An 11,465-nucleotide genomic window follows, 5' to 3' on the forward strand; every position below is an offset into this window, starting at 1 on the left:
TCAGAGCAAGAAGCTCAAAGCATAGTGCCGGGCGGTTGGAATTCAAAGTGACCGATTGGCCTTTTTTGGGCTAGTTTTGTCTGACTCTTGCATTCACCCAATCTAAGGAGTCTATCGATGATGTGGAGATTTAGATTTAGGCATTCTTTCCACGCTACTGTGTTTCGCAACCACCAGTCAAACTAAGTGATGCGGACAGGCTGGGATCCCTCAAGTCAAGACTGATATTTGGACTTAATGGATTCCGGAGAACCACCTGAACCCTCGTCACAGAGGAGGGATGGCGACAAAAAGAGAGAGAAGGAGAGACTAAGTATTACGCTGTCTTTTGCCACATTCTTACTCATGTGCAGCTGTAGAAAACATACTATTTGTTGTCCACTCAAAAGGTCACCGGTAAAAATAGGTTTAGCAGCCATCTCATACACTTTAAAAAAATGCGACATTTTGAACAGTAAACTGAGCAGCAAACTGAATCACTTCCACTCACCATTTAAATGCAAATCCCATGCTGTGATAAATGAAATATGCCCTGATGTGTTGCTAGGCAACAGAGTGGCGGGCTACTTGGTCGGTTTGAAGTCCTTTGACCATGTTAAAAGGAGCACATGAGGCCCAAAATTGCAGGACTGGCGATGAAGTCTTCAAGTGAGGAGAGGACGTTTTGCATCTGGGGTCCCGGACTGAAGATCGTAATGAAGGGGCAGCATGCTCACCAAGGGCAAATCTCCATTAAGGAGACTGGCATCAGATGGATGCAATCGGACACCGTGTTTGGACCCAGGGGTCAAGGAATGAGACTGAGAGGAGACTTAAGGCAGGTCCACTAAGAACAAAGAACTTGTGAAAGTGTGTACTTTTTGTAGTCTGGGAAAGTTTCATAAACATTTACAACAGTGTTGTGCAATACTGCAAAATGTAGGAATAATCCGATATCGACAAAATACGTGGCCAGCATTGCAGTACCGATATTAATAAATTTCACCAATTAGGGAGGAATTTGGCATTTATTAATATAGTGGTGCCTTGAGATACGAGTGAGTATTTTGGAGTTTATTTTTGGTGGGGTCATTTATTATCACTCCGACACCAAGGAAATCCAAGGCCAGTATCATTGACATGGATTTTGGGGAATAATGGAGGAGAATCATTGGTATTTGATATCGATCCAATATGAAGTAAGTACAGGGCTATTATCGGGCTATAATGATATCAAGACCAATATTGTTTTACAATTAAGGAGGAATAGGACATTTTTGATAGTAAAGCAATTTCTGAATTCACTTTTTGAATTTTCTTTGTTTTTGTGATTTCTCCCCCCCTTTTAATTATTAATTATTTAAGACCCAGGGCAGAAATCAAGCTAAGGTTTTAGAGGTAACTTGAACAAGTCGAACAAAAAACGAATACTAAACATTTTTTTGTTCAGAAACAAATGACCAGTAAGAAAACAATTGGTCAACAATCAAATATAATTTTTTTCCACGTGTTAAAATGTTTCCTAAGTTTTAGATCCACAAGTTTTTTGTGAGATGTCACCATGTAGAACCAATGCTAACAAAGAACATTACAATGTTATTAAAAAAACAAAAAAAACTATTTGCAGGTAATATATTGCATCTAGTTAGAGGATCATGTTGTGTAAATGACTATATATTCCTCCCTAGTGGAGTTTCATTTTAAAATCTGTATTAGAAATAGACAAATTGTCGAAAGCGAAGCGCTCTTACAAGCATACAGTAAATACAAGCGCCCACGCGCCTAATTAAGCGAATCACGAAGTCTGAAGAGTCAATCAGGTTAACACATAAATAGTGTCATTTGTTTACCTGGTTTATAGTGTGCGATGTACATGAGATCTAAAATGATTGTTCTAACTAATATGACCTCTGTGGTGATATGATAACATTCATCTTTATCTTTGTGATGTATCCGCCTTTTGCTGTTTTTATGGTGTATAATCGGTTGGGATAGGCTTTGTTTTGAAAATTTTTGAATCCAGTTATGATTCTTCAGGTTCCCAGTCTTTATTACCCAAACATAAAATACACTAATAATACAAATAATGAAGAATGAGAAAATAAAATTAGAATGTAAAATGCAGACAGCTTTAATACTTATTTTATTTCTGCTGGCTTAATCTATGATTCTATTCATCTTTGCTCCCGTTTTGACCTCTCTGGCTCACAAAGCCTTAATGAGCGAAGATGCAAAGAACTCTTCAGGTTTTCACAAGATTTATCCATTTAAAAAAAAGACAAAAGTTGCTGCGTGTTTGATTGCAGAACCCATAACTTCTATTTTGAATCTCAGTATTTGTTCTAGTGAAATAGCTAACCAATGGAGGTATGCCATGGGTAGGGTTGCCAACTCCCTGAAAAATAAATAAGGGACACCGCATCAGCAGAGACAGCCCACCTGACTGCCTTCAACCTTCCCTGAGTTATAAACGAGCATCTGAAAAAGTTTCTCTTTCTGACCACAATATTTTTGTTGAGTGTCAGTCAGGCTTCAGGTGGGGCTATAATAATACTAGCGGTACACTAGCTATGCTATTCACAGATGACATCATCCAGCTCCCAATGACCCTTGACAGGATAAGTGCTGTAGAAAATGGATGGACGGATGATAAAATTAAAACCGATAAAAAATACATGAAGAAAAGCCTTTTTTGACTTCAGGATCTCACTTTTTTTTTCTCTTTCTGGTCTCGCGTTGCAACTTCAAGTCTGGTGCAGGTTAGTTCGGCATAATTGGCTGTGTAATGAGGTAATCACACAGCTCCTGCACATCGCTAAGCCCCACTAGCACTTCATTTCCTGTAGGACCGCTCTAATAAGAAACCTAATGGATGATGTGTTGCTGAGGTCACTTTGAGTTTAAACAGGCGGATCCTGTTTGCCTGTCATGGATGGTGGGCACCTGCCACTTTGCATGTTTTTCTACGTCCTGAATTGCGGCTTCTTATGAGCCACCGGTGTATCCCCCAGGGGAAGAGACACAAACTCATCTTTTATGACACCCTTCTGACCTGTGCACCTCCTCCATCTTAGTACGGAGAATGGATGAGCCATTTTCGAAGGGTAGATAAAAGAGGTAGGAGATAAGAGAGGCACATTACAAAACAATATAACTTTATTTATACAGCATATTTCTCAACAGCTACCGCTGTAACAAAGCACTTTACATTACAATAACAAAATAGCAATAATATAACAAGTGAAAGCAATCAATTAAAACACAAATTACTACATACAGTAGACACCGGAAAACAGCAGAAAACTGTCAGTCTCATGTCGGATCAAAAGTCAAAGAATAGAAATGTGTCTTCAAACGGGTTTCAAAAGTGGACAGACAGGGGGCTTGCCTAACATGGAAGGTCATTCCAAAGAGGGGGACCGGCAACAGAGAAGGCTCGTAGAGGTAGAGGTAACCCGTACGTGTTCGTAATATATGGGCGTGAACTCCACTCACGGCTCAAGTAATTGCATCGGTCCTCAAAAGGCTGCACTATTAATGATATTTTAATTAGTGGGTGCATGTGTGCCAGCAATGGACAATGACAAAATACTGTAAAGCCTATCACGCTAGTCAGTTTACAGGCTGTAAGGTGAGGAGAGATATTATGATATTACGTATCAAGTATTCATTTACTTATTTATTATATTGCAAAGGATTAAATATTAAGCATATTTTAAGTATTCCTATTATATTGGCATTTATTCTACTGGTTGTAACAACATAAATGTCCAAAAAATTGCAGTGCATTTGTATATTTCTGCAAGTTGATTACATCGAACTGTAATTAAGTCTCTTTGGGGTAAAATGGTAAGCAGGGATGGGGGGGGACAAAAACTAAAAAGTCTGGGCTAACGTAGTTGTTGCAACTTGTGTTTGTGTGTGTGTGTGGGGGGGGGGGTGGTATGTGTGTGTGTGTGCAATCAGTTACATAACGCATAACACGTGTTTATGAGGAATGTTATTGAATATGTGCGCGCGGAGAAAGGAAGGAGAGCAGGTGTCAGCAATCTCCACACGTTCCCCTACTTATCTGCTTTTCACCCGGGCCGTTTCCATGGTAACTGATGAATTGATTGCCACATGGATGATTGGCGCCATACACCAGTCACTGGTCTCATAATGGACAACCACTCAAGAGAAATAATAGTACATTAAAAATGGAGCCAAGTCTTGTATGTAATAAATCACTTTGCATTCAAACTTCTTTTTGGACAGTTTCCTGCCGGCTACATGCTCAATTGTACCCAAAAAGTACAATGCTTTTCTATACAAAACCTATTCATATCTATGAACGTATTATGGCTATAAAGTACAAAAACAATAGAAAATATTGAATATTCTACTGTTGTTTTTGATCAATCAGTGAGACACATGCTGAGCAACACTTTTTGAAGGCAAAGAAATTGACTATCCTTAAATGACCGAGTCAGTGACTTGATCAAACCTCATAGGAGTTTATTGAAGACACAAGTGAAGGCAGAAATAAGCACAACCAAGCAGAAAGTGAATATTATTCATTCAAATCCAATAAATTGAATATGCAACGATAGCCACATCAGTCATGTTCTCAACCCAATAGCGCATGCTTTTCACTCACTCAAGACACAAGTGAAGGCATTTTATTCTCTATTCTTGGATTATTTCCCTCATGTCTGACTTTATTTTAAACGTTTGTATATAATATACTCCGATGACAGGTTGCGATAATAAGACCAAGGTTCGCCCTCAGTCCCGCATGACATCCATCTCCGTTGCAGCATTTTTTGGCTAATCTAACCACAAAAAAAAAAAAAAAACACATTTTCCTCATATCCGTGATGGTAAACACAAGACATTTGCTCGTTCCGAGGAGCAGATGTGTTGTGACATGGCTCTCAGGATTGTTTTCTTGTGATGCAGAGCGGCAATGACAAGTGAAAAAGGTTCTGGGCAGCTTCGAAAAAACACGTAGAGTAACACAAGGACCAATTTAACCTTGCTGTAGGTGAGATGATAAAGCTAGTTTGAAGCTTCACCGCCTAACACACAACATTGTGCAGCCACCATGTCAGAGTCTATTGTAACACATATCTTTTACATGCATTCATTTACATTACATTACATACACCTTCGAAAATAGACGATTACATGGACGGAAAAAAATGGGCTTCCAACTATGCATAGAATTCATTTTTCTTTTAGTTTCCCGTCTATCGTTTATCACCTACAAAATGGCCGTCCGTACCGGCCCATCACATAGGCAGAATGTACTTATATACAATATATATATATATGGCGTATTTTATCTCAAGTCTTCATTATTGAATTAGTTTATGATATAAAATGTAGATGTACAAACCCATTTGCAAATCATTGCATTCTCATTACACAGTGTTCCAACTTCATTGGAATGGAAGAGAAAAGACATGAAGGGCACACATACACTCACCATTTGTCCAACTTCAATAGTGACGCCCTCATTATCATTTCAGCTGTGAGGTCACAGCCTTGAATTCAGAAAAAGTTGCCTAATCTGGTGGACAAATTTATAAATTATAGATTCAAAGCCTGTAGTCACATTGAAATCTTAATACAAAGGAGTGGCTCACCTTATGTAATGGGTTTCGATTGGATCTTTTGTCACCAGGAACGAATTAGGTTTTTTTCTTGTCCAGTTTTGCCATTTTAGGCTTATTTAAAGGGAAGTCAACCCAGACATTTTTTTCAAGAATGTTTTGTTGAAACATGACATCACAGTTGCCCAGGTCTCAGGTAACGATTAATCACAGCTCACCTGTTTTCTGAGGCTGAGCCATGATTGGTTGTTACCTGAGCAACTTTGATGTCACTTTCAGTCGACAGCAAGTGACAAAATGGCCACGCTCTGAGATGGCTAAAAAGGGGTGGATTTTGCTGCTTAACTCATATTCCACAAACGCAATATTAATCAGAATGCCCTGTTTCAACTTGTGTGGGCCTACATAGAAAAAGTGAAAGAATTGAAAAATCTTGAAAAAAAATGTTTGGGTTGACTTCCGCTTCAAGCAGTGCAAACGATTGATCAGACTGGTCAGCACATTTTACTAACTTTTTTAATCATAGATGCAAGTAAATTTTTACTTGTAAGTTTTTTTTTTTTTTTTTGCACTAATTCCAAATACGCCCTCGTGTTTTCAGGTTCTCTGGGATTTTTTTTTTCTGAAACGCCAAAGCTCTTAATTACAAGACAAAATCTGCATTACGCAAGCCTTTATAGGTCAAACTTAAAAACAACAAATGAACATATCACAAAAATCTGATGTGCTAGAAAAAAAAGTAAAGACAGTTTTTAATTCAGCATCAAAAATCCGTTTAGGCACACAAACAGCCAGCTCTGATTAAAATTTGCTGTTGACCAGTGCGATCCTTTCACAAATTTGACCCACGATCATTCAAGACATCCAAATTGGTTGGAACTGAACGACACAAAAGGTCTGTAGGATCTCTTCAGGGTTAAGGACAAAGGGGAGAAATAATAGTTGGTAGATAAAAGGGATTTTGAGGACATTTGTCAGCCTCGGGAAAAAAATGATGACGATGGGGGGGGGGGGGGGGAAGGGAATTAGAAAAAAAAAAGATTTAGAGGAAGAGCTGAGTTGGCGTTGTCCAGTGACGACAAGACGCCTCATGGAGAGAGTCAGGGTCAAAGATAGATAGAGAAAACGGGTGGAAGGGTTGGAGGGCGGTGAGGAGCCTGTGGAGGACTAACGAGAGTCAGGCGCCGCTGCTGGCTCAACTATTGCATGTCATCATCAACGAAAGGTTAACATAAACGCTAGTGACAGCTCGGCCACGGGCCTCTGAGCGCCTCGGCCTCGCTCGTGACATAGGGACGAGATGGAGATGGAGACGGAGGCGGGGAGAAAGATGGAGTGACGGGGACAGAAGAAGAAGAAGAAAAAGAGAGGACGACCAAGTAAAAAGCATAACGTGACTGTCTGACTTTGGACATGGAGCTCTGAAGCGATGACGTGCTGCTGACTCACGAGTCCTGCAGACACGGCGCTTGTCACACGACCCATTTCAAAGGTTGACAAGAGGACACGCGTGTGCAAATGCGTGTAAGAGGACGACAACATGGACTAACCCCGCATGAGCGGGTGTCTCTGCAGCAACGTTAGGTACACCTGTAACAAGTCAACTTTATCTATACAGCCCTTCTCAAAGGGGAAAAACAAAAGAAACCTTGAGAAGGAATCACAGATGGAAGGGTCCGCTTTCCAAGATGACCAGGCTACATGGATGCTGAGTGCGCAACATGAATCACATTATATGATGAAGTAGTTTAAACAGCATTAGAGTCCATTTGATGAAATAAAACACAGCAGGTAGATGCCTCCGGGGAAGTGGTCCTTCCCAGGTCCTGTCGCAGCCGGTCGATGCAGAATCCTCACAGCAGCAGCCTCACTTAGCTCATCGCCGGCTAGCTCCCTTTTCAGGCACGAGATGGGGGGCGGACAGAAGAGAAGTGGCAGTGAAACAGACCAAAATTGAGATGCCTTGGGGCACAGAGTCTAAAAATATGTTAGGTTAGGACTTGAACATTTCTATAGACGTAGCCACTCTAATTTGCATGAGGAGCTTATTCTCGAGCAGTGTCCGTGGACGCCTAGTGGTCGGTGGTGTAATTGCATGGGGTCCGTATGAATAAAATCTTTTTGAAAAATCGTATGACATTCACAGAAATAGGATTATTTTACCTAAATGTCACTGAGACCTTTACCTATCTAAACAAAAGAGGGTAACAGGACTTTTTATCTCTCTTCATTTCACAAGTGCAATTCATCCTATTTTAATAAGAGTCCTCTCTCTCATTTGCATTGTTAAAAGTGACCGCATGACGCTGTTAACACAAACTGAATATGATCTGCATTCTTTTCAAATTGTAAGACCCCAAGCATTTCAGTGGGCATGCACCATTCATCAAATCAAATGATCAGCCCATCAGCAAGTTTTGCAGAAGCCTGTTAAACGATCCCGATCATTTGAATTTGGTGTGTTGGAGGAAGGAGACATGTAAAACACGCTGGACAGGGGTTCTCAATGACTGGACTTGGTTTAGTTTATAAACTTAGTTTACTTTAGTTTGTTGTTGTTGTTTTTTTCAAACCACAACATGAAATTGGTACATTTGCAGTGCCATCCAAGCACTGGTCATCAATCAACAGTTGGCAATTCATGAAAATGTTTGTTTGCAAGAGTAAGGCATTAAACATCTCAGATAACGTTGACGATAACGACAAGAAGTACTGTATATTTATGACTGCATAGCTTAACATATTAGCGATTTAGCCTCTGGTAATATCAACGATTCCATGAAAAGGCCACGATCAATACTGTCGACGCGTGGCGTTTGACGGCAGATCAACTTCACAAGGTGATTGGCGGTGGCTTGCTGCTGCTGTCATCTAAAATCATTTGTTCTGTTTCACTCTGTGCATTCATCTGAAAGTCATTTACAGAAAGATCACAAATCAATTTACACCTCCTATAGGGGCTTGTTATTGAGTGAAAGGAAAAGTGCGACTATCATTTTTTAAGCTGGGGCGGGAGGCTAAACCTGTTCTGTCGAAACCTGGGTGACGTGTGGTGTCTAGAAATGTACATATTAGAGATGTACTTATTATTTGAGAATGTATTAGCAAACCTCTAAAGTCAAAAGTCAGGCTGATAACATTGCTTGGGTAGTTGAGGAGCTTTTCAGCAGATGGTCCGGAAGTAGACCTCTCAAAGTCTGCTGGTGTCAGACATACGGTACCAGGATTGTTTATGTTCCATCGTAAAATAGTCACAGACAATCGTAAACAGTCAGGCAGAAGGTGTAAGATAATCAGAGTATTGGAATGTGCCCGTGTTTGGAATGTGTTTTTAATTTCCCATTTTCATTTATCACCTGCAAAAAACGGGCATCCGTCATAGGCGGCTAGACGGACCAGTCGGTCGGCTAGGCGGAATGGCCAGCTGTGACAGCAGTGTACCATTTTTAACAATGGGGCAAGAGTTTAGGGTTCGGTTTAATTCTTTAGAAAATAAATCTCTCTTGCAAAAGTGAAGAAAAAAATCACGCAGCTGCCTATTAGAATAGACTGAATTCCTGGTCCACTGAAAATCACCTAAGATGGATAGGACTTTACCAGTTGCATACTGGGGCTCCTTCTAAGGCACCATGTCAGCAGACGAATAGCTTGCGTTGGTCACCTGCTGATAGCAGCCTGATGGAAGATTCCAGGCAGGTGAAGCTCCTTGTCTAGTTGTCACCAGAGAAAACTTCTCAAGGTGATATAAAGAAAGATCCAAATCAGGATTGGCAGCAGAGGAAGTTTAAAGAAATCAGCTAGTAATCGCTAGCAACTAAGTCTAACCCTAACATGAGTTACAGCAGAAGTTCATCTCCACCTGTGCTCGTCAGCTGTGTTCTCAGTGTCTACCAGTCTGCTTTTTTCCAGCCGCTCATTTCTTGTCCAGGTGTACCTCGGTGTCTTGTCAGTTTGCATGGACTTAGTTCCCTGGCTTCTTTCTTTGTTGGTTTAATGTCATATAACCCTACCCTAGTCATGTTATGTTTCCTTTTGTGAGCTCATTTTATTCCGAGTTTCTTTGCTGCTTTGAACTTTTTTTTTTTACTTTAGGTTATTCAAGTGTTTTGATGTTTCTATGCACCTTGTTTACCTTTAACGTTCTTTTGAAATGCATTCTTTTTTTAAATTACTCCTGCTCTTGCCACTCTGCTTCCACGCACTTTGGTCCACCTTATGTGTCCAACACTCCACCACCCAAATCTGGTGTTTTGTGGCACAATTGTAAACATGTTTGGGGGCGGTGTCTATTAGTTGCAAATTTTCACTATTCGCATCGGCGCTTGACCCGCGAACAACAAGGTTTCTCTGTAATCTTGCAATGGTTCAATACCTTTAACCTTCATGTTTTTGCACTTGGCAGAGGTAAAAATGATCATTTTTATAATGTAGCTCACGAGACCAAATGCCTCGCCTGCAGCCTTATCTTTCAATCTGCTGGTTGCAATGGTCACAGCGCATCTGGCAGCTTCTAAAATAGCCTTGGACCATATTGCACTTGCAGGAGTGGAGAGCCACTTGATACTGTACGTACAAGAACAAAACAGATAAGAAGGCCTCGGGCTTTGAATTAGGACTGAATTAGCCTCCTCTCTTTTTTTCTCTCCTCCGCGTTATTTCCGCGCAGCCGCTCGTGGCATTGTAAGCCAAGTAAATCCACTCGTTATCGCAAAGCACATCATTTTATGTTAATAGCCTATCCGTGTTCACACGCCATTAGGCATCGGGAATCTGGCTTTAATGTGCTACATCGTCCACGGAAGCCAGCGATACATAAAACGTCTGAAAGAATGACATTTAAAATGACTAATAACCTTCATTATTCTGATTTTACTGTGATAGGTGAGTTGCGGTTACAATGGGATGGGACCAACGGCGCAGTCACGTGATTTGCCGTCGGATTAGGGTCGAGGAAATAGAAGAAGAGGAATTGGACAAAAAAGAGCGGTAGCAGACTGAATTAAGTGGGAGAGGGGGACAAGAAATAGAAACCGAAGTGGCGGTGCAGGAAATTGAAATGGAGAGCAGAAAATTAAAGTCGCGGATCTTCTGACGTTCTGCAGACCTGAGGCACCTTTGGCTTGATTCTTTTCAAACTTGTCCTAAGTCGCTCCCTTTGATGACGAACCGCGACCTTTATTTGACACATGCGTTTTGAAGCACATAAAATGAGTTTTGCTCTCAATTAAACCTGCTTTAAAATGGAAAATAAAAGTCTACACACCCATTTCCAAATACCGAGGTTTTGTGATTTTTAAAAATGAGACCAAGATAAATTGTTTCAACATTGTGACTTGCAAGACTTAATTTATTTAAAAAAAAAATGTTTTCAAGAGGAGAAGTAAAAAATAAAGTACGCTGGATCTCTGCAATGTGTGGGGGATAGTGACCATGAATTGTGAAAATCAGAGTATAATTGACAGCCATTATGCATCAGAAAGAAAAAGGTGGAAAAAAATAACCCAAAACATTTGTCAAAAAATGGGGATAAACCAGAAAAAAAACGGTGCTTGCGCCAACCCCACAAAAAAAAATTAAATACAGGAAGTCCTCCATTTATGTTACATTCCTACACTGGCAATGTCACCCAAATGTCCGCGTATGTCGGATTTCACCATTAAAGTTGAAATTTATGTCAAAATGCTTTGGATAAAAAACTAAAATACATTAAAATGTAAAAATAAGATGCTGTATTTACTGCTGAGAGGTGGATGGAGAAGAAGGAGGGCTGGGTGAAAAAGGCAAAGATACTGCTGGTGCACACAGACAGGATCGGAATACCCGGTTTCACGGGACACTCTGCGCACGTTTGACCGCAAGGAATCTTGGTCAGGCGTCGTGAAGTCGAAA

General features: G+C 40.5%; 1 long non-coding RNA gene across 1 annotated transcript; it reads right to left on the reverse strand.

Moving 5' to 3' along the window:
* Positions 1-8,096: 8,096 nt before the first annotated feature.
* LOC147141945 (uncharacterized) lies at positions 8,097-10,694 on the reverse strand. The gene is made up of 3 exons (XR_015088075.1): positions 9,436-10,694; positions 9,174-9,306; positions 8,097-8,484 (listed from the first exon to the last, which is right to left on the reverse strand). It is a non-coding gene; the product is annotated as an uncharacterized LOC147141945 (long non-coding RNA).
* Between the last annotated feature and the right edge of the window lie 771 nt (positions 10,695-11,465).

Source organism: Filicampus tigris, chromosome 9, assembly GCF_054856515.1.
Source record: "Filicampus tigris isolate MCC_2025a chromosome 9, RoL_Ftig_1.0, whole genome shotgun sequence".
Lineage (NCBI taxonomy): Eukaryota > Metazoa > Chordata > Actinopteri > Syngnathiformes > Syngnathidae > Filicampus > Filicampus tigris.